A 21122-nucleotide genomic window follows, 5' to 3' on the forward strand; every position below is an offset into this window, starting at 1 on the left:
ATATAAAATCCTTCTAATAACCTACAAAGCTTTAAATAACCTCGCACCAAACTACATCAGTGACCTTCTCCATCAGAATGTGCCTGCCCGCCCACTAAGGTCCTCTGATTCTGGTAATCTTGTTGTGCCCCTCACTAATCTACACTCCATGGGTGACAGGGCCTTCAGCTGTATAGCGCCCAGACTCTGGAATGACCTACCAAAATTAATCAGGTCAGCTGACTCCATGAATTCTTTTAAAAAACAACTCAAAACTCATCTGTTCAGTTTGTCTTTTAGCTCTACTTGACTTTATTACCCTTCTCTCAGTTTACTTCTCTGTCAAGATGCTCATGTAACCTGTGTGTGTGTGCGAGACCATCGATTATGTTGTCTGTTTTTTTTTTCAGAATTTACTGTCTTAATCTTCTTTATTTATCTGTTTGTACAATGCTATATACTGTATATTCTGCCGTTCTTTATTTATTCTGTAAGTGCCTTGAGCATGGGAAAGGCGCTATATAAATAAAATGTATTATTATTATTATTAGTGCCACTCACAATATGGCGGTGACGCCTGCACCTTCACTTCACAGTAGTGCCACTCACAATATGGCAGTGAAGCCTGCGCCGTTCGTACTCTTTGTGGACCTGTGGGGCCTCCGTAGCCTCTCACATTTGACTCTGGGGCGCAGTGCAGAATCCTCTTTTTTGTGTGGTTGTCTCATTGGTGGTAGCTATGGGCGCGTTGTTGCTTCATTTCTCATTCACGTTAGTTGACTTGGGCCATGACTCCTTCGTTCGCGGTGGATACGACTTCGCGTGCGGATTATGAGACGCGCGCCTGCGCAGTACGTCTCATGGTCCCATCGCCGTGTTCCTGCGTCCATATCCGGTATATTCTCGGTTAGTAATATGGATCGTATGTACTCACGGATAAGTTCTATCGCAGATAAGTCAAGACTTGATTTTACTGTATAATTTCTGGTATTTTATAATGTCGGTTGTATAAGTGGAATGCAGAAAACTTGCGCTATTGGTCCAAGAGATTACGATATGCTAACTCCCACCTGAGAGAGTAACCACGGAACACACTGCCTTTTTTTTTTTTCTATGTGGGTGCAGCAATGCGCTGTATCAGCGTGTGCTCCTAACCTCTCTGTCTCTCTATTGTGCCTACATGACCACACGGTAATACCTGAACTATTCCGAAGCGACATTTGCACAATTTTGTCTATCTCATACACCTTTATCATAAGAGCATCCCTTATCTACGATGGAGTGTTCGATCAGAAGACAATAGGACGCTGGTTTTAAATTAAAAGTCGTTGAAGTAGCAAAACAAATTGGTAACTGCGCTGCTGCAACAAAATTCGATGCATGTGAGAAACTGGTGCGAGATTGGAGAAGGCAAGAAATGTCGCATTTTTGAATGGGCATATAAGTCGGGTTCTGTTTTTAGGATCAATTTTTTGGATTTCAAGACCCAACTTATATGTGAGTATATGCGGTAATCATCGTCTTGCGGTTTACTCCTCAAATATCCATCCCCATATCGGAGTATACAGTGCATCCGGAAAGTATTTACAGCACATCACTTTTTCCACATTTTGTTATGTGACAGCCTTATTCCAAAATGGATTAAATTCAGTTTTTTCCTCAGAATTCTACACACAACACCCCATAATGACAACGTGAAAAAAGTTTACTTGAGGTTTTTGCAAATTTATTAAAAATCAAAAAATGAGAAATCCCATGTCCATAAGTATTCACAGCCTTTGCTCAATACTTTGTCGATGCACTTTTGGCAGCAATTCCAGCCTCAAGTCTTGTTGAATATGATGCCACAAGCTTGGCACACCTATCCTTGGCCAGTTTGGCCCATTCCTCTTTGCAGCACTTCTCAAGCTCCATCAGGTTGGATGGGAAGCGTCGGTGCACAGCCATTTTAAGATCTCTCCAGAGATGTTCAATCACATTCAAGTCTGGGCTCTGGCTGGGCCACTCAAGGACATTCACAGAGTTGTCCTGAAGCCACTCCTTTGATATCTTGGCTGTGTGCTTAGGGTCGTTGTCCTGCTGAAAGATGAACCGTCGCCCCAGTCTGAGGTCAACAGCGCTCTGGAGCAGGTTTTCATCCTGGATGTCTCTGTACATTGCTGCAGTCATCTTTCCCTTTATCCTGACTAGTCTCCCAGTCCTCATCCCCACAGTATGATGCTGCCACCACCATGCTTCACTGTAGGGATGGTATTGGCCTGGTGATGAGCGGTGCCTGGTTTCCTCCAAACGTGACGCCTGGCATTCACACCAAAGAGTTCAATCTTTGTCTCATCAGACCAGAGAATTTTCTTTCTCATGGTCTGAGAGTCCTTCAGGTGCCTTTTGTCAAACTCCAGGTGGGCTGCCATGTGCCTTTTACTAAGGAGTGGCTTCCATCTGGCCACTCTACCATACAGGCCTGATTGGTGGATTGCTGCAGAGATGGTTGTCCTTTTGGAAGGTTCTCCTCTCTCCACAGAGGACCTCTGGAGCTCTGACAGAGTGACCATTGGGGTTCTTGGTCACCTCCCTGACTAAGGCCCTTCTCCCCCGATCGCTCAGCTTAGATGGCCAGCCAGCTCTAGGAAGAGTCCCGGTGGTTTTAGAACTTCTTCCACTTACGGATGATGGAGGCCACTGTGCTCATTGGGACCTTCAAAGCAGCAGAAATTTTTCTGTAACCTTCCCCAGATTTGTGCCTGGAGACAATCCTGTCTCAGAGGTCTACAGACAATTCCTTTGACTTCATGCTTGGTTTGTGCTCTGACATGAACTGTCAACTGTAGGACCTTCTATAGACAGGTGTGTGCCTTTCCAAATCATGTCCAGTCAACTGAATTTACCACAGGTGGACTCCAATGAAGCTGCAGAAACATCTCAAGGATGATCAGGGGAAACAGGATGCACCTGAGCTCAATTTCGAGCTTCATGGCAAAGGCTGTGAATACTTATGTACATGTGCTTTCTCAATGTTTTTATTTTTAATAAATTTGCAAAAACCTCAAGTAAACTTTTTTCATGTTGTCATTATGGGGTGGTGTGTGTAGAAATCTGTGGAAAAAAATGAATTTAATCCATTTTGGAATAAGGCTGTGACATAACAAAATGTGGAAAAAGTGATGAAGCGCTGGGAATACTTTCTGGATGCACTGTATGAGAAAGTCGAGGGGTGAGCACTCCCGATTTTTTTTTTTTAATTCCTCTTTAAAGCAACTCGGATACAATGCTTTACAACATGTCTGCAACCCAAAATGTGGAATATGTTTTAAAAAAATGAATGTAAGTTTAGGCTTCCCTCCCCGCCATTTTAAGGTGCAAAAACAGACAAGGTGTTTTTAACCCTTAAACCACCAGAACTGGATATAGTCGCATCCCAATGCAGTTTGCCAGCACACCAGAGTTGACCATTCCGTGCCATACATTCATTGAGCAGCAGCCTCGTGACCACTGGCGCCTTCTGTGTGCAGCCAGTTCAAGCGGCGCAGTTGGCTCTGTGATTTACTTAATTTCATCAATGATGTCAGTTGCACCTTGTACATGTAATAATTGATTGTTGCAGTGTTTTTTTTTTGTTTTTTTTTAGTTTTTACAGTTCATTGCAGTGTGTAAAATGATCCGTGTTGCAGTAATTGTGATGCATTTTACATTAAAAAAAAAAAAAATGTGTTCCATTAAAATTTCACTTTTTCTGGGTGAATTGTAACGTTTCCTTAAAAAGTGCAGCAAAAAAGTATTTGGCGTCCAGGGGTGCATTAACCCCCAAGTATGTGGCAGGTTAAGTGTTAAAAGTTAAAAAATATATATATATTACACTGCATATTAATATTCCATGACTGTAAAGAAATAACTTCAACTACCAAATCATTTAAAAAGACACATCAGGGGACGTCGTCCTTGAAACTGCTGAGAAAGTGCCACGTTCTAACAGAGCTGTTAATTCAGTCAGCTCTTTGTACATCCATCACAGTCTGGTGCGAGTCAGCCACCCACGAGGACAAGAACAGACTATAAAGAACAAGCAGGTCTGCAGAAAGAAAAAAAAAAACCATTGGCAATAAATACCAGCCCCAGGGATCGCTATCTTTCTTGAGCAAGGAAAACCACGGCCGAGTCCTAGCACCCCGCATACGTTTGGTTCACAACACTCTCCTCTGGTGCGCTTTAGACATTTGGTGCCAAACAAAGAGACACAAGAGCCACTGCTTTCCATCTTTCATAAGAGTCACGAGCAGGAACTGAGCAACGGCTCCCACTTTGTCTCTTCATTGGTGCAATATAAATAAATACTTTAACTGTGCGCCGCATGCGTTATGTAAAACATGGTATATGCCCAAAAGCAAGCAGACATCCCTCCAAATGATTGAGTTCTGGTGTAAAGGCCACATTCTTTATTAACAGGTGCACAAAATCCGTGTGACCCTTTCTAGTGCCGACGGAGATTCCATGGCTGTGCTCTTGAAAGGCTCGGTGACTTTAAACATTGCACGGTCCTAAGATGCCACAAATCAGTAAGTGAAAGGTCATCTCTGCTCGATGTGCCCCAGTCAGTTGCTAAGTGTTATTATTGTGAGAGGGGAAGCATCAGGGAACAGCAGCAGCTCAGCCAAGTGGCAGACCATGAAGACTCATAAAACAGGGCCACTAAGTGCTAAAGTGAGTAAAAATGGCCTCTGGAGGGCAATATCAGCACAAGAACTGGGCGTCAGGAGCTTCATAAAATGGGTTTCCATGTCCAAGCCCAAGATCACTATGTACAACACCAAACACTGGCTGGAGTCGTGTAAAGCATGCTGTCCGCCACTGGACTCTATAGAGCCGTGGAAACGAGTTCTCTGGAGTGATGGATCAAGCATCACCATCAGTCAGTCTGATGGACTAATCTGGATTTGGTAGATGCCAGGACACCACCACCACCACCACCTTCTGGACTGCACACTCTATAAAGTTTGTTGGACGAGGGAAAATGGCAGGGTTGGGGCTAGGCCGCTTGGCTCCAGTGAAGCCTACTGTCCCTGGATACAAAGACATTTTAGACTTTGTGGTAACAGTTCCAGCACGACCTGTGACTCCATTCACAAAAGTCAGACTCATAAAGACATGGAGGACCTGGAGTGGCCTACACGCAGCCCTGACTCCAGCCCTTGTTGAACACCTTTGAAATGAATTGTGTCATCTCATCCAACATTAGTACCCAACCTCACAATGGGCACAAACTCTCAAGACACTCCAAAATCTTAACGGAAAGACAAGTAGAGGCTGTTCTTGGAATAGGATATCAAACAAGCTCATAAAGATGTGATGGTCAGGTGTTCACAAACTTTTGGCCATATAGTGAAGGGAACATAAAATATTCTTGTCCAGTGCAATATCTTCATATTTGGAGAACACAAGTTGTGTAATTTGGGCCTATCTCATGCAATATACGTTGAGATGTGCGTTGATCTTATATATAAATGTCTACGTGGAAGTGTGTCTGTCTGTCTGTCTGTCTGTCTGTCTGTCTGTCCAGCCTGGAAGTGAGAGGTGGAGTCGGGCTAAGGGCTCCACCTCCGAGGATACGCAAGCGAGGCCGGTGCGTCAGCAAAACGAAACCTCCGAAGAAAGAGTCACTTGCTTATCCGCTATTACAAAAACGTGATGAGCGCATCAGCAAAACGGCATCCCTTTTAGTGAGGCGACTTCTCTGACAATTTCAATAGTTTCTAGGACCACCTGTTTTTTTACAGCACGGGCTTACACAGCTAGTATTTTATGTATGTGTGTGAGAGAATGCTACTTCTAAGTATTTACAGTGGGTATAGAAAAGAATCCCCCCTTTCAAAATATTCCCATTTTTCTTGCTTTACAGCCTTAAATGTAAACACACAAACCAATACTTTTTCCAGCTTTACTTACACAATGCAATCTCTAACATCCAAGTGAAAAATCACAGCTAAAGTTCAGAAGAATGATATAAAAAAAGCACAAATAAGAAATATTGAGATTAATAAAGGACCCCCCCAAACTCCATCAGGTGCCAGTGCCCACCATTTCCATCGCGGTTACTGGCTGTGCTCAGTTGTAATGAGTGTGATTAGTGAAGCTGTTCCTGGCTCATTCATTCCCTTGCTTGGCAGTGCCACTGACAGCACACAACTGACTGTGGGTGGCAAGACACTTTCAGAAAATCTCAGGGAGAGAGTTGTGGACAGAAATAAGGCAGGAGATGGAGACAAAAACATCTCAAAGGCTTTATCAATCCCAAGGAGCTTAGTAAAGTTCATCATAAAGAAGTGCTTGGTACTACTAGGACCCTCCCTGGATCCTCTAAACTGGATGGAAGAGCAAGGAGGTAATTGGTAAGAGAGGATACCGAGAGGCCAATGGCCACTTTGAAGGAGTTACTGGATTTGATGGCAAAGAGTGGTCATTAATGGTGTGCAGGTGACAACAATTTCACAAGCGCTCCACAATTGTGGCTTGTTCAGGAGGGTCGCACTTCTCAACAAAGGCCACATTAAGGCTCGTTTGAGCTTTCCCAGAATACACCTTGAAGATTCTGATGCCAAGTGGAATAAGGACTTATGGTCAGATGAGATCAAAATCAAACTATTTGGCCTCGATACCAAACGGTCCACCAATGCAGCTCACCATTCACAACACACCATACCTACAATAAAGCATGGTGGGGGGCATCATCCTGTTGTGGGGGGCCTGGGGCTCTCGTTAGGGTAGAAGGACAAATGGATGGGGCAAAATACCGTCAAATTCTTGAGGAAAACCTGCTACCCTCTGCCAGAAAGTTGAAGATGGGGCAGAATGTTCACCTTTCAACACGACGACGACCCGAAGCACAAAGCAAAATGGACCACACAGGGGCTGAAGGAGAAAGAAGTGAATGTCCTGGTGTGGTCAGTCAGAGACCAGACCTAAGTCACAGTGAATATCTGTGGAAAGATCTGAAGATAGCAGACCACCAACGCTCACCATCCAATTTGAGCGAACTTGAACAGTTCGACTGTAAAGAAGAGTGGGGGGCAAATATTGAGTGGGCTCAATCTAGGTGTGCAAAGCTGAAAGAGAAGAATCAACAGACTCAGGGCTGTCATTAAAGCAAAAGGGGGTCAACAAAATGACATTGACATGGGGGGGGGGCAATTATTTATAAATCTCAGGATTTCTTGTTTTTGATTTTTTATAATTTTTCTGAACTGTAGCTGTGATTTCTTTCACTTAGATGTTAGAGATTGCATTGTAAGTAAAGCTGGAAAAATATTGGTTTGTGTATTTACACTTAAGGCCGTAAAACAAAAAAAATGGGAATATTTCAAAGGAGGGGATTCTTTTCTATGCCCACTGTGTATATTGTAGATGTGAAATGAAAGCCTGAGAGAACTGGAGACAAACACGGGTTTGAAGGGAGGGAGCCAACAAGAGACCACCGAAGTCAGAGCATAGGGCCTCAAACTCCAACCAATTTCACTCAAAGCAGTTGCTTAATTAGGCGCCGATTCTTGTTGTTAATTAAACTCGTTCTTTAATTCCATGGCTTGTTGTTGCTGCTTTCATTGTGCAATAGCAGACATTTCTGAAATTGTTGATTTTCTCTTTTCTAAGAGCAGCTCTGTCAAAATGTTTTGTGGACCTGAGCAGATCAGCATTCCCGAGACCTTCACCTTTCTTTATTTTCAGATATTGTATGATGAGCACCAGTTGTTTTGGCTCATTTTGTATCTCATTATCATTTGGCTGCTAATTAAGGAAAAAGAAACAACTAAGGGGTCTGAGTCTTCAAGAGCGAGTCAAATGAAATGAATTCAAAAGAACTTAATTAGGAGCAAAAACAAGTCACTAATTAAGAAGAGGGTTAGAATGAAAACCTGCAGCTACTGGGGCCCTCCAGAACTGGAGCTGGGGACCCCTGGGCTTGACCACAAAGAGCTTTAAAAACTAAAAGGAGAAGTTTATATTGAACTAGCTGTGTAAGCCCATGGTGTAAAAAGCCTGGGGTCCTAGAAACTATTGAAATCGTCAGAAACAAAAATTGAAATGTAGAGATGTCAGGTAATTGAAAGGAACGACTCTGGGCGTCTCTCTCCTAGGAGGATTCATTTTGCCGATGTGCTCGCCTCGCTTGTACATTAGCAGAGGGAGGAAATGTAAAAGATACCTTTTTACCGATGTGCTCCTCTCACAGGCAGTTTTACGTTGGCAACAGAGTCGCTTTCTTCTTCCAACTCGTTAACTTGGGCCATCTTGCCGGCTCTCTGAGCTTCATGCTGAAGTAGCCTCACACTTCCGGGCCAGACAGACACACACACACACACACACACACATACATTTCCATGTGTAGACGTTTAATTTTCTGTTTCCTCCAAGGTGGAGCCCTTACCCCAAATCTACCTCTCACTTCCGGGCCGGACAGACACACACACTTCCACGAGTAGACATTTATATATACAGAAGGGAGCAGATAGCCAATGTAATTTTAGAAGCATATGAGTGATGCGCTCCCAGGGTTATAAGTGGGTAACCACTCTTGCTGCTGAATTCTGTATGTATTGTAATTTGTTTAGACTCCGAGCAGGGATACCAAAGAGCACTGCACTGCAATAGTCAAGTCGCGAGGTGACAAAAGCAGGAACTAGCATCTCAGTCACACTATCAGAGAGCAATGGGCGCAGCCCTTGAAATTTGCGTAAGGTGGAAAATGGCAACCTTGGTAAGATTATTAACATGAGGATCAAAGGAGAGTGTAAGATCAAGAACAGCAGCAACCTGCGCAGACAAGGATGTGATAAAGCCCAGGATTTTTACTGAGGAACTGTCTATTTAAAGTTCTTTAATGTGCCTGGAGATACAAAGATTAATGCCTCAGCTTTATCGCTTTTCAGTCTGAGAAAGTTTTCAGACAACCAGGAGTTTGATGTCAGCCAGACAGGCAACCAGTGCAGGAGGAGGTCATGTTTGTGTAAGCTGTGTGTAAATACATCTGTGTGTCGACAGCATAACAATGAACCGTGCCATCCAATAATACAGGGCGAGTCAAAAATATGTTAACATTTGAATGGCAGAAACAAAACATACTTCACCATCATGTTCACACATGGACCATCATAACTGCCCACAAAAATTGTATACAGGTATACACATAGCAGTACCATTAGTGTACTCATCCTGTAAATGACAAAAAGCAGAGGGACATGAACTGGACATCCTGGAACAAGACAGACGGGTCAGACCTGAACCTGCCGACGTTCCTTAAGGTACGATTTAAGGCATGCAAGAGCTTCTCCAGCAATACTGAATTCCTTCTTCTTCTTCTTTTGGCTGCTCCCATTAGGGGTCACCACAGTGGCTCATCTTGTTCCATCTCTTCCTGTACCTCATCATCTTGCTCTGTCACACTCATCACCTGCATGTCCTCTCTCACTACATCCATAAACCTTCTTTCAGGCCTTCCGCTTCTCCTGTTATTTGGCAGCTCTATCCTTAGCACCCTTCTCTCTCCTCTGCACAAGTCCAAACCAATGCCATCTCGCCTCTCCAAACACCCACCAAGAGCTGATCCCTCCAACGTCCTCATTTCTAATCCTGTCCATCCTCGTCACACCCAGTGCAAATCTTAGCATCTTTAACTCTGCCACCTCGAGCTCTGTGCCACCGTCACCCGCCCATATAACACAGCAGGTCTCGCTACCATCCTGTAGACCTTCCCTTTCACACTTGCTGATACCTGTCTGGCACAAATCACTCCTGACACTCTTCTCCACGCACTCCACCCTGCCTGCACTCTCTGTTACTCTGTAATGTTGCTCAAGTATTTACTCATTCACAAGTCTAATCAAAAGAATGTGACAATGGACCATACCAAAAGCAGCTGTGAGGTCTAAAAAGATTACTAGTGTTAAAAGCCCAAGATCTGCTGCGATTAGCTGATCATTAGTCACCCGGACAAAAGCCGTCTCTGTACGCCGATTGGCCCTAAAACTGATCGCCGTGTTATGGCAAATCACAAACTGTTCCTGGTATGGTGGCTTCTGTTTATTGCGGAGAACCACATTCCATGTATTTCAGATGCACTTTAATGCAGGGCAGGTTTCATCCGACAGGATCAGACAGAGTGGTTAAAGCAGGAGAACGTCAGGAGAGCACATCACAAATGTAACCGACAAGTGTGATCCGCCAGACTCTGACACACTGACTCCAAGTGTACACGTTACTGCAGAGGAGCAACTGCATCATCCTGTTGATGCTTATTTTTAAAGTCAACCACAGAACGATGAGTAATTCTGAACCAACGCCTGACGGTATGTTCAGACACAACAAGCTGGACCTGCCACTTACAGCTCTGTTACCGACTGCAGCAGTTCTCCAGAAGCCAAGCCAGAAGATCTTACGTGTTTTTAGGAGGTTGTTGGTTATGATTTAAATATTATTTAGATTTCTCTTTCAAGCTTCTGTAAAGTTCTAATTTCCCACTGGGGACAAATAAAGTCCATCTATCTACTTTTGCAAGCACCTGATATCAGTGGTGGACACCGGTACAAAATTAACAAAAACACATTGAGACAACGGAAGCAGCCCGAGAGATCTCAATGCACACCAACAAGACGCTGGCGGCTGCTCTACTTCAGATTGGTTTCAGGTCAGACATTTGTGAACTCGTCAGTTCATGACAGCAAGGAAGAGAAATGCAAAATTAAACTTCACAGCTGCTGCGTTGAGTGCAGTTACCACCGTCACATCTACAGCCCTGGAAGTTTGGTCAAACTCCATATATGCAGTGATTGCACTGGGATTTGAAACCAGAGTTCCAGACTCGCAAGGGAGAAGGGCCGACTACTGTACCACCAGGCTCTTCCAGTAACCTCCATTTACAACAATCCTTCTCCCCTGCTTGACACTTGAGGCACAACAAATCAGCAAAATAAAAAGATTAACTCAGCGGGCAAGTGAAAGACACCACAGCGGCACAAGCTCTACAGTCCTGGGATCAAACCCCAGCCTAGGAAGGGTTGGTGTGGAGTCTGCACCTTCTCTCCTCATCCATACTGACCTGTCCCTGGGAAGTCCAGGTTAATTTTCACATCTCTTAGACACTGGTCCAGGATTCACTGACAACTGCAAACTCAGACTGGTGCAGTAGAAGTAAATGTGGGAAATGCACATGGCCAAGCACCCTGCCCATTGACCAGATTTCTGTTGTGGCCACAATTGGCTCCTTGGAGGCTTAACTGGTTTAAAACTGGTCTGCTCTATGTCCAAGCTGCATTGCTGGTAGCATTTGAATCAACAGATCACCAAATTAGAAAACCCAAAAGCCTTCACTGAGGAATGGCCAGCAGGGGGTGTCCGATTTGGTCTGGTCTGTTCTGGCTGACCGTGGGCCGGAGGTTTATATTCTCCATTGACTCTGCTGACCAAGCTTGTGTTTTCGTTTTCTTCTCCTTCAAAGTTCAATTAGCGGACAGAGATTGCTGGGCTCCATCTATGGTGGGTTCAGAAGGTGCTCAGGCCCCTTGAGTTTTCTGCATATTTTCTGGTGTTGAACATTTCATTTGAAATTGACAATATTTGTTATTTTTGCCTATCAATCTGCACTCAAGAACCCAGAAGGGCAAAGGTGAAAACATTTTGCACAAAGTTTTGTAAATGTATTACATATCAAAAACAGAAATCTCTCATGCATGAAAGGAGTGCCAGAGCAGAGTCTGAATACAAATTGTGGTCAGCTGCATCCCGTTTGCTTTCATTCTCTTTCAGATGTTTCTAGAACTTGATTGCAGTCCACCTGTGGCAAACTGAATTGACTGGACATAACTTAGAAAGACACACACGTACCCGTACTGCATGTCTGGACAAAAACCAAGCCATGAAGCCTCAGAACTGTCAGTAGATGATCAAACTGTGGCGAAACATAGATGAAGCCAAGTGGATCAAACTATTTCTAAACCTTTGTGTGGTCCCACAGTGGCCTCAAGAATTGTAAAATGAAATTAATTTGAAACCACCAGGACTCTTGCTAGAGTTTGCCATGGAGCCAAACTGAGCAACTGGACAGGAAGGGCCTTGATCAGGGAGGCAAGTAAGAAATGACCATTAGGTTCTTCCATCCCAGTAGAAGATCTATGAAGCTCGGTTAGAACCAGTCAGAAGGACAAACACCTCAGTGGCACTCCATCAATCAGGTGTTTCTGTTAGAGTGGTTAAGTGTAGAAGGCATGAGACAGCCGGCTTGGAATGTGCAAACAGCATTTAAAGGATAAATGGGATTAGACAGGAGTCCCTATGGACTGTGATGTTTGCGGATGACATTGTGATCTGTAGCGAGAGAAGGGAGCAAGTTGAGGAAACCCTGGAGAGGTGGAGAGGAATGAAAGTTAGTAGAACCACCATGTTTGTGAATGAGAGGGAGGTCAGTGGAATGGTAAGGATGCAGGGAGTAGAACTGGCGAAGGTGGATGAGTTTAAATACTTGGGATCAACAGTAAGGAGTAACTGAGAGTGTGGAAGAGAAGTGAAGAAGAGAGTGCAGGCAGGGTGAAATGGGTGGAGAAGAGTGTCAGGAGTTATTTGTAACAACAAGAGTGACAGGGAAGGTCTACAAGATGGAAGTGAGACCAGTTATGTTATATGGGTTGGAGACGGTGGCACAGGAGACAGAGCTGGAGGCAGCAGAGTTAAAGATGCTAAGATTTGCATTGGGTGTGACGAGGATGGACAGGATTAGAAATGAGGACATTAGAGGGTCCGCTCAGGTTAGACGGTTGGGAGACAAAGTCAGAGGCGCGAGATTGTGTTGGTTTGGACATGTGCAGAGGAGAGATGAGGGGTATATTGGGAGAAGGATGCCAAGGATAGAGCTGCCAGGTAAGAGGAGAAGAGGAAGGCCTAAGAGGAGGTTTATGGATGTGGGGAGAGAGGACATGCAGGTGGATCTGCTGTGGTGACCTGTGGTGTTGTGGGTCCACAGCTCTCTTAGCATAAGCCACCTTTAAATAAATAATCACGCGCTCGCGGCGTAGCGAAGGGGCATGGTAGTTTGGCTGAAGCAGTTCCCGGGTGGGTTCGTGCTGCGGACGTTTCTCACCTAAGTGCACAGGTGAGGGACGGTCCGCAGCGTAATTGTTCCCGGGAGCTGTTGATTGCCACAGCTGCCACGTCCATTATAAAGAGAAGCCCGAGACAGTTAGGGGTAGAAGAAGAAGGAGAAAGAAGAGAACAGAGGTTGTGAAGGAAAAAGCAGGAAGCATTGAGGAGAGAGAAAGTCGGTGCGGGAGAACAAGTGAGCGAGAGTGGGCTCGCGGCAGCTGAGCAGACAGCCTGGGTGTTTGGCCGACACCCAGGGGAGTAGTAGATGTGGTCGCTACTGTAGAAATTACTTTGAAGAGCAGGACTGACCGGAAGGTGGGAGACTCTCCACGTGAGGCCGTGGGAGTCGGGACTTGGTGTCCCCAGCGTGAGAGCCTTGGTCGTTAGGGAGTCCCAAGTCACTGTCAGGAGGAGCAGACCGGAGCCAAGGATCGGTAAGGCGACTGACAGTAGTAGCAGGCATTGAGAAGGTCAGCTGCAGAGAGAGCATTTCACCTGCTGCAGGGCCCAAATGGGAGAAGCGGGTGAGACGCTAGTGTAGAAGCAGCACCGGGCTGGTCATTGTTTTAAAGGACTGCTTCCAGCAATGTTTTAACCTCGTTTAACCCCTACTCTCTCTTCTGTTTCCTTTTCCGGTTTCTTGGTGGTGGCGCACCGTGATGTTCCAACATGGATGGATTAAAAGCCAGAAGTCTGCATGACCATCATCATCAAGTCCTTCCGTGAGAACCCTAAATACAAAGAGGACTATTTCATTTATGTGACGTAGAATGCCCAGAGGGGACTGGGTGGTCTCGTGGCCACCTACAGATTTTTTTTTTACTCCAGCCGTCAGGAGTTTTTTTTTTTTTTTTTCTGTCCTCCATGGCGTATTCTATGTTAACTAATGTCTTATTTTAATTTCTTATTTTGTCTTTTACTTTTCTTTTCTTCATTATGTAAAGCACTTTGATCTACTTTTTTGTATGAAAATGTGCTATATAAATAAATGTTTTTAAAGGATTGTTTTTCTGTTGTTTTTAAACTTCCACATTTCTTTTACAGATTATCTATTGGAACTTTGAATCACTGCACTATTTGAACACTCTTTTGATTTTATTGATTTTAATAAAAGCACTTTTGCACATTTTCATCATCCCCTTGCTGTGTTGTTGCCTCACTGTCTAGCTCATCGGTACCATTACCGACGGTGTTGGGTTCAAGGGCTCCCAAACAGCGGATGGTAGCATGGAGCAGAACCCGCATCGTCACATGACCCCTAACAGGAGCAGCCGAAAGCAGCAGCATTTAAAGGACAAATACTAAACTCTTTGAGCAGAACTCCCAACACTCTGTCTGGTATAAAGACCAGACACTGCTCATCACCTGTCTCATACCATCTCCACAGTCAAACATGGAGCAACATTGTGCTATGCTACGTGGACAGGCTGACTGGTCAGACCTGAAGGAAGGATGAATGCAGCCAAGCAGTTCAATGACATGAAGCACACCATTAAGACAATGTTGGAGTGGCTTTGGCAAGTCTGCAAGAGTCCTCATGTGGCTTGGCCAAAGTCCAGACTTAAACCCCACAGAATTTGTGTGAAGAGACCCTGAAGATGGGCATTTACAGACGCTTCCCATCCAATCTAACAGAGCCTGAGAGGATCTGCCAGGAAGAACAGGATCAAGTGCCCAAATCCAGGTGTGCAAAGCTTGTAGAGACTCGCCAAGAAGAATCAAAGCTGGCATTGCTGCTGAAGGAGAATCTACAGAGTACTGAATGAAGGGTCTGGATATCTCTAGGACAGAGGTTTCAGTTTTTGATTTGTAATAAACTGGCAGACCTTTCTGCAAACATGTCTTCACTTTGTCACCATGGATTAGTGATTGTAGATTGATGGGAGAAATTTGTTATTTTTTGCTATTTCAAATTATAACTACATCACAATAAAGTCTGCAGAAAGTGAAGGGGTCTGTACACCTTCTGAGTTGACTGCAAGTTAATCAGCTTCAAAGTGCTATATTTTCCTATCTGTGCAAAAACATTCTGCGTCCATACATGTACTCATTACGTACTTGGTCATTTGTAAAGTTTGTACTGGCATTTATCTACGAGTCCACTGCAATTCCCTAAGCCTGCACCCACTGAAGGGCACTAAACAAAAATAAACTGAACTGATGGATGGACAAAAGTCTCCAATGTCATAAGTCCAATAGCATAAAAACACACACCTAAATACCTCTGTTAGCGGATGATCTTGGGTATCATCAAGCACCAAAATACCACCATGAGGACATCCACTCATCCATCCATTTTTAAAACACTCCCAATACGGCCTTCAAGGGAGCCAAATTAAAGTCACCAAATTACATTTGCACTGTACAAGGAAAACCTGCAGGCCGCATTAAAGATAGCAAATCTCCAATTCAAAGAGCATGCATCAAAAACTTGACCACAGGGCCCTCTTCTTGGACTCCTGACATAGCATTTCCATTTCAAACTTAGTTACCCACTTCATGGTCGTGGGGTGCCAAAGCAGATCTCAAAAGTCATTACTGCAAGGTGGGTAAGCACAGCAGTTCTGAAAGGGGGAGCACACATATTAAAGTATTCAGACTCCTTCAGTTTTTCACATTATTTTTCATGTTGTGGCCTTGTGCTAAAATTTTAAATCTGACCCCCCCCCCCCCCCAGTAACACTGAATATACCAGAATGTCAAAAAAACAAAAAACAGGATTTTAGGATTTCTTGCAAATTTATTACAAAAATTGAAATATCTCATTGACACAATTATTCAGATCCTTTACTATGATGCTGAAATTTGCTCAGGCGTATCACTGAGAAGTTTGAAGTTAGGCTGCGGTCAATTCAAATGACTGGACATAAACATAAGTTTGACAAACGAGAGGAGAACATTCAGCCCATGAAGCCTGCTGGTTCAGTTGATAGCTCAGTCATTTGTACATCTCATCCAGATTCGTCTTCAAGGCTGTGAAGGTTTCGTCTTCAACTCCATGTCTCAATAGTTTGTTCCAAATCCCCTCTTTAGGAGTAAAGAACTGCTTCCTGGCATCAGCCCTAAAGGCACTTCACCTTAATTTCATGGGTGTCCTAGGTCTCCTAATTCGCAAAGTTGAAAGAATTATTCTGGATCAACACCTTCGTGAAGACTTGGATTAGTTCCCCACACAGTCTCCTTTCTTTTTTTTAAGAAAAGACACACAGAAGGTCCACAGATGACAACTTGTATCAGAGCAAAAGCCAAGCCATGAGGTTGAGGGAATTGCCTGCAGAGCTGAAAAGACAAGATTGTGGGACAGGCCTCGTGATTGAAGTGCACAGTGGTCTCCGTAATTCTTAAATGGAAGAAATCTGAAACAAAACCAGGACTCTTTCTGCAATTGAGCAACAGCTGACCAAACTGAGTAACTGGATGGGAAGGGTCTTGATTGGGAACACAAGAAAGAACCAAATGGTCATTTCTAATCAAGCTGCAGAAGACCTCTGCTGAGACGGGAGAACCTGCTGAGAAGGACAACCACCTCAGCGGCATTCCATCAATCAGGTGTTTATGCTGGAGTGGCGAAGTGTAAAAGGTATACAACAGCCGGCTTGGAATTTGCCAAACAGCATTTAAAGGACAAATGAGATTAGCCAGGAGTCCCCATGGACTGGGATGTTTGCTGATGACATTGTGATCTGTAGCGAGAGTAGGGAGCAGGTTGAGGAGACCAGGGCAGGAATGAAGGTCAGTAGGATCACCAAGACAGAATACATGTGTGTGAATGACAGGGACGTCAGTGGAATGGTGAGGATGCAGGGAGTAGAGTTGGCGAAGGTGGATGAGTTTAAATACTTGGGATCAACAGTACAGAGTAATGGGGATTGTGGAAGAGAAGTGAAGAACCAAAACCAGGACTCTTTCTAGAGCTGGCCACCTGAGAAATTGGGAGAGAAGGAACTTGACAATAGAGGTGACCGAGAACCTGATGGTCACTTTGGCCGAGCTCCAGAGAACCTACAGTTGTGCTTTAAAGTTTGTGAACTTTTTAGAATGTTCTATATTTCTGCATAAATATGACCTAAAACATCATCAGATGTTCACTCAAGTCCTAAAAGTAGATAAAGAGAAACCAGTTAAACAAATGAGACAAAAATATTATACTTGGTCATTTATTTATTAAGGAAAACGATCGAATATTCCATATTTGTGAGTGGCAAAAGTATGTGAAGCTCTAGGATTAGCAGTTAGTTTGAAGGTGAAATTCGAGTCCAGTGTTTTCAATCAATGGGATGACAATCAGGTGTGAGTGGGCACCCTGAGTTTTGATCTATCAAAGTCTGCTCTTCACAACACGTTTGTGGAAGTGTATCATGGCACGAACAAAGGAGATTTCTGAGGACTTCACAAAAAGAGTTGTTGATGCTCATCAGGCTGGAAAAGGTTATAAAACCATCTGTAAAGAGTTTGGACTCCCACCAGTCCACAGTCAGACAGATTGTGTACATATGGAGGAAATTCAAGACCATCGTTACCCTCCCCAGGAGTGGTCGACCAGCAAAGATCACTCCAAGAGCAAGGCGTGTAATAGTCGGTGAGGTCACAAAGGAGGACCCAGGGTAACTTCTAAACAACTGAAAGGCTCTCTCACATTGGCTAATGTTCATGTTCATGAGTCCACCACCAGAACACTCAAAAACAATGGTGTGCATGGCAGGGTTGCAAGGAGAAAGCCACCGCTCTCCAAAAAAACATTGCTGCTCGTCTGCAGTTTGGTGAAGATCACCAGAAGGCTATTGGAAGAAGGTTTTGTGGACGGATGAGACCAAAATAGAACTTTTTGGTTTAGATGAAAAGCGTTATGTTTGGAGAAAGGAAAACACTGCATTCCAGCATAAGAACCTTATCATCCTATCTGTGAAACATGGTGGTGGTGGTATCATGGTTTGGGCCTGTTTTGCTACATCTGGGCCAGGATGGCTTGCCTTCATTGATGGAACAATGAGTTCTGAATTATATCAGAGAATTCTAAAGGAAAATGTCAGGACATCTGTCCATGAAACTGAATCTCAAGAGAAGGTGGGTCACACAGTAAGACAACGACCCTAAGCACACAAGTCGTTCTACCAAAGAATGGTTAAAGAAGAATAAAGTGAATGTTTTGGAATGGTCAAGTCAAAGTCCTGACCTTAATCCAATCGAAATGTTGTGGAAGCACCTGAAGCGAGCAGTTAATGTGAGGAAACCCACCAACATCCCAGAGTTGAAGCTGTTCTGTACGGAGGAATGGGCGAAAATTCAGGGCTGATCAACAGTCACCGGAAACGTTTAGTTCAGTTATTGGGGGGTCACAGCAGATACTGAAAGCAAAGGTTCACATACTTTTGCCACTCACAAATATGTCATATTTGATCATTTTCCTTAATAAATAAATGACCAAGTATAATATTTTCTCTCATTTGTTTAACTGGTTTCTGTTTATCTACTTTTAGGACTTGAGTGAACATCGGATGATGTTTTAGGTCATATTTATGCAGAAATATAGAAAATTCTAAAGGGTTCACAAACTTTCAAGCACAACCTAAAGGACTCTTAAACTGTAAGGAAAAAAAACATTGTCTGGTCTAATGAAGTCAAGATTAGTGTGTCAGGTGTGGAGGAAAGTGGGCACTGTTCATTATTCTCCACAGCGTCATTCCAAAAGTGATGCATGGTGGGGGCATCTTCAGGGATTAGACAACGTCTGCTTATTGATCTCTATTAACAAGCCATGCATCCATCAGGCCAGTTTGACACTGACAATCGGCCCTACCTGTCTTTAGGCCAGTGGTATTCCGAGACCAGTCCTGGATGTCTCCCCCATGGCTGTAAGTTGTTATTCCAACCAATTCTTACCATCAGTGAATCACTTGCTTTTATATTGTTGGACAGGTTGACCTTTTTTATCATCTTACTGTAGGAAATTGTGCAGGGACCCTCAAACCACATGAAATAGAAACCAAGTTTAGCATGACGTCCAGAGGAAACCGAGTACCACACACAACCTCTGCTATGCCATACCAAAGATGAACAAAGAACGGTGATGCCACATGCTGCAGGGTTGTTTTTTCAGTGGCTGGGCCTGAGAGACTCATCAGGGTCGAGGGACAGCTGAATGGAGCAAAATCCTTAATGAAATCCTGTGGACCTCAGACTGAGCCAAAGGTTCATCTTGCAACAGGACAAAGCAAACACAGGAATGACTTAGCGACAACTCTGGGAATGTCCTTGCACTGCCCAGCCAGAGCTGTGAAAGACCTGAACATAGCTGCCCACCGGTGGTCTCATTCCAACCAGACGGAGATTGTGAGGATCAACAGTGAAGAATGGCTGAAAATCCTCAGATCCTGGTGTATGTTAAGCTTGTCACATCAAACCCAAAAAGATTCCAGGCTGGAAAGGATGTACTGAGGGTCTAAATCCTTGTTGCCAATGTGAGATTTATATTTTAATAAACTTTTAAAATCCTGTCTTTTCCTTTCTGATTCTGGTGTGTTCAATGTTGCATGACAAAGGAAACCACGAATGTAAAGTGAATTGTGCACAAGGCTGCATCATAAAAAGTGATCGGGTCTGCAGATTTACTGAATCCACGTCGTCTGTGACGTATGGGAGGAAAAGCCACAAATCTGAAAAATACCCCGAAAAGCAGGAGCACAGCCCTCAATCCACGATCTTCAGTAAAAACAACACAAACCTACCCGGCGTTTGAGCTCGAACTGGCAGGCTGTCTTCGACTACCTGAATCCACAACCCATCTAGCATTTAAACGAGAGTCCATAAACCTTTAGCCCGCTGTCAGATACCCCACATCCAGCCCGTCTCCCACAACATACTCCGCTTTCACCCAACAGCTCCAACCCCAAAAACCAGATCGTACTCCAGCACTTCTAATCCCTGAAAACAAAACCTCACTGTGGCCTCCCGCTCCACAATCGTTGCATTTTCACAACGCGAACCGAATTTACATCCCTCGGGCTCAAGGAAAGAGAAGGACGGGCGAGTCGGCACGCGTGCGGCGTCTTGAGCGGCGCAAAAATCCCCGCACTCGGGCAGACGTCGAGGTCGGGAGCAGGCCGAGCTCCGCGCGGCCCTCACTCTCAGCGGAGAGCCTTTCACTTGGTTCTCCGGCCCCCTCTTAACAGGAGAACCCTCAGACTAAGCCAGCTATCCCGGTGTGCCGCCACTCACCTGGTCAGACATGTCGCTTCGGCCTGAACGCTGCTGCTCTCGGGACCGCTATTGGTATCGCACTCGGTTCGCTCTCTCAGCCGTAAACTCACACAAAAACACAGCCGTGACCTCACTGGAAAGGGGACGGACTTCCTGCGGAAGTTGCGTCATTTCCACCGCCCCTCGCGATGGGGATCCTCACAATGAGGTCGCGCGATAATTGGCAGGCTCGTGCGCTGCTGACTGTGACCGCGTAATTTGAAGCGGAGTGCGTGAGTACGAAAATGTCATATTGGGCTTCATCTAAGCTTATCAGGAGCGTCCCAACTTCCTTTATTCTGATGATTAAAAACACAATACATCATTTAGATACGCTTCATCATCTTCCACTTTAATAACTGATGATTGTGATTTGATCAGTAAAATCTTGCCAAATAAAGTAATTCGTAATCTTTACACAAAACAATTCTACCCATCGCAATTTTGTAGAAACTGTCTTTGATCTGTAGGCAATCTGTTATAAAGAACTTGCGTGCTAATTTCCAAAAGTTACCTTTGCCTCCAAGAGCTAATGAGGTTCATTATAAACTATTTGGTAAAATTTATCCATCAGGAGAATTCGTGAGTGTTATGTATCTTGCCTTTGTTAATTAGCAATGTTAATTACTTAATTTACATAAAGACATGAGGTGTGCTTAGCCTTGTGGGAAATAGGAAGTGTTGTAGACATCCATTCAAATTTGAGTAAAAGAGCACGTTGTGTTACCTGCGTCTCTGTTGTTATTATTTGTTGGAGTTGAAAGGAACACAACAAAAAGTGGCGACGAGGA

The 21122-nt window shown here is 44.3% G+C and overlaps 1 protein-coding gene across 1 annotated transcript in view; it reads right to left on the minus strand.

The window, feature by feature from the left end:
* sumo1 (small ubiquitin like modifier 1) overlaps positions 1-20466 on the minus strand; it is a 45368-nt gene extending 24902 nt beyond the window's left edge. The window contains exon 1 of the mRNA XM_028806148.2: positions 20311-20466. The gene's annotated coding sequence lies outside the window, so the exon portion shown is untranslated. The remainder of the gene's footprint in view (positions 1-20310) is intronic.
* Between the last annotated feature and the right edge of the window lie 656 nt (positions 20467-21122).

The sequence above is a fragment of the Erpetoichthys calabaricus genome, chromosome 8 (assembly GCF_900747795.2).
Source record: "Erpetoichthys calabaricus chromosome 8, fErpCal1.3, whole genome shotgun sequence".
NCBI classification, from domain to species: domain Eukaryota; kingdom Metazoa; phylum Chordata; class Cladistia; order Polypteriformes; family Polypteridae; genus Erpetoichthys; species Erpetoichthys calabaricus.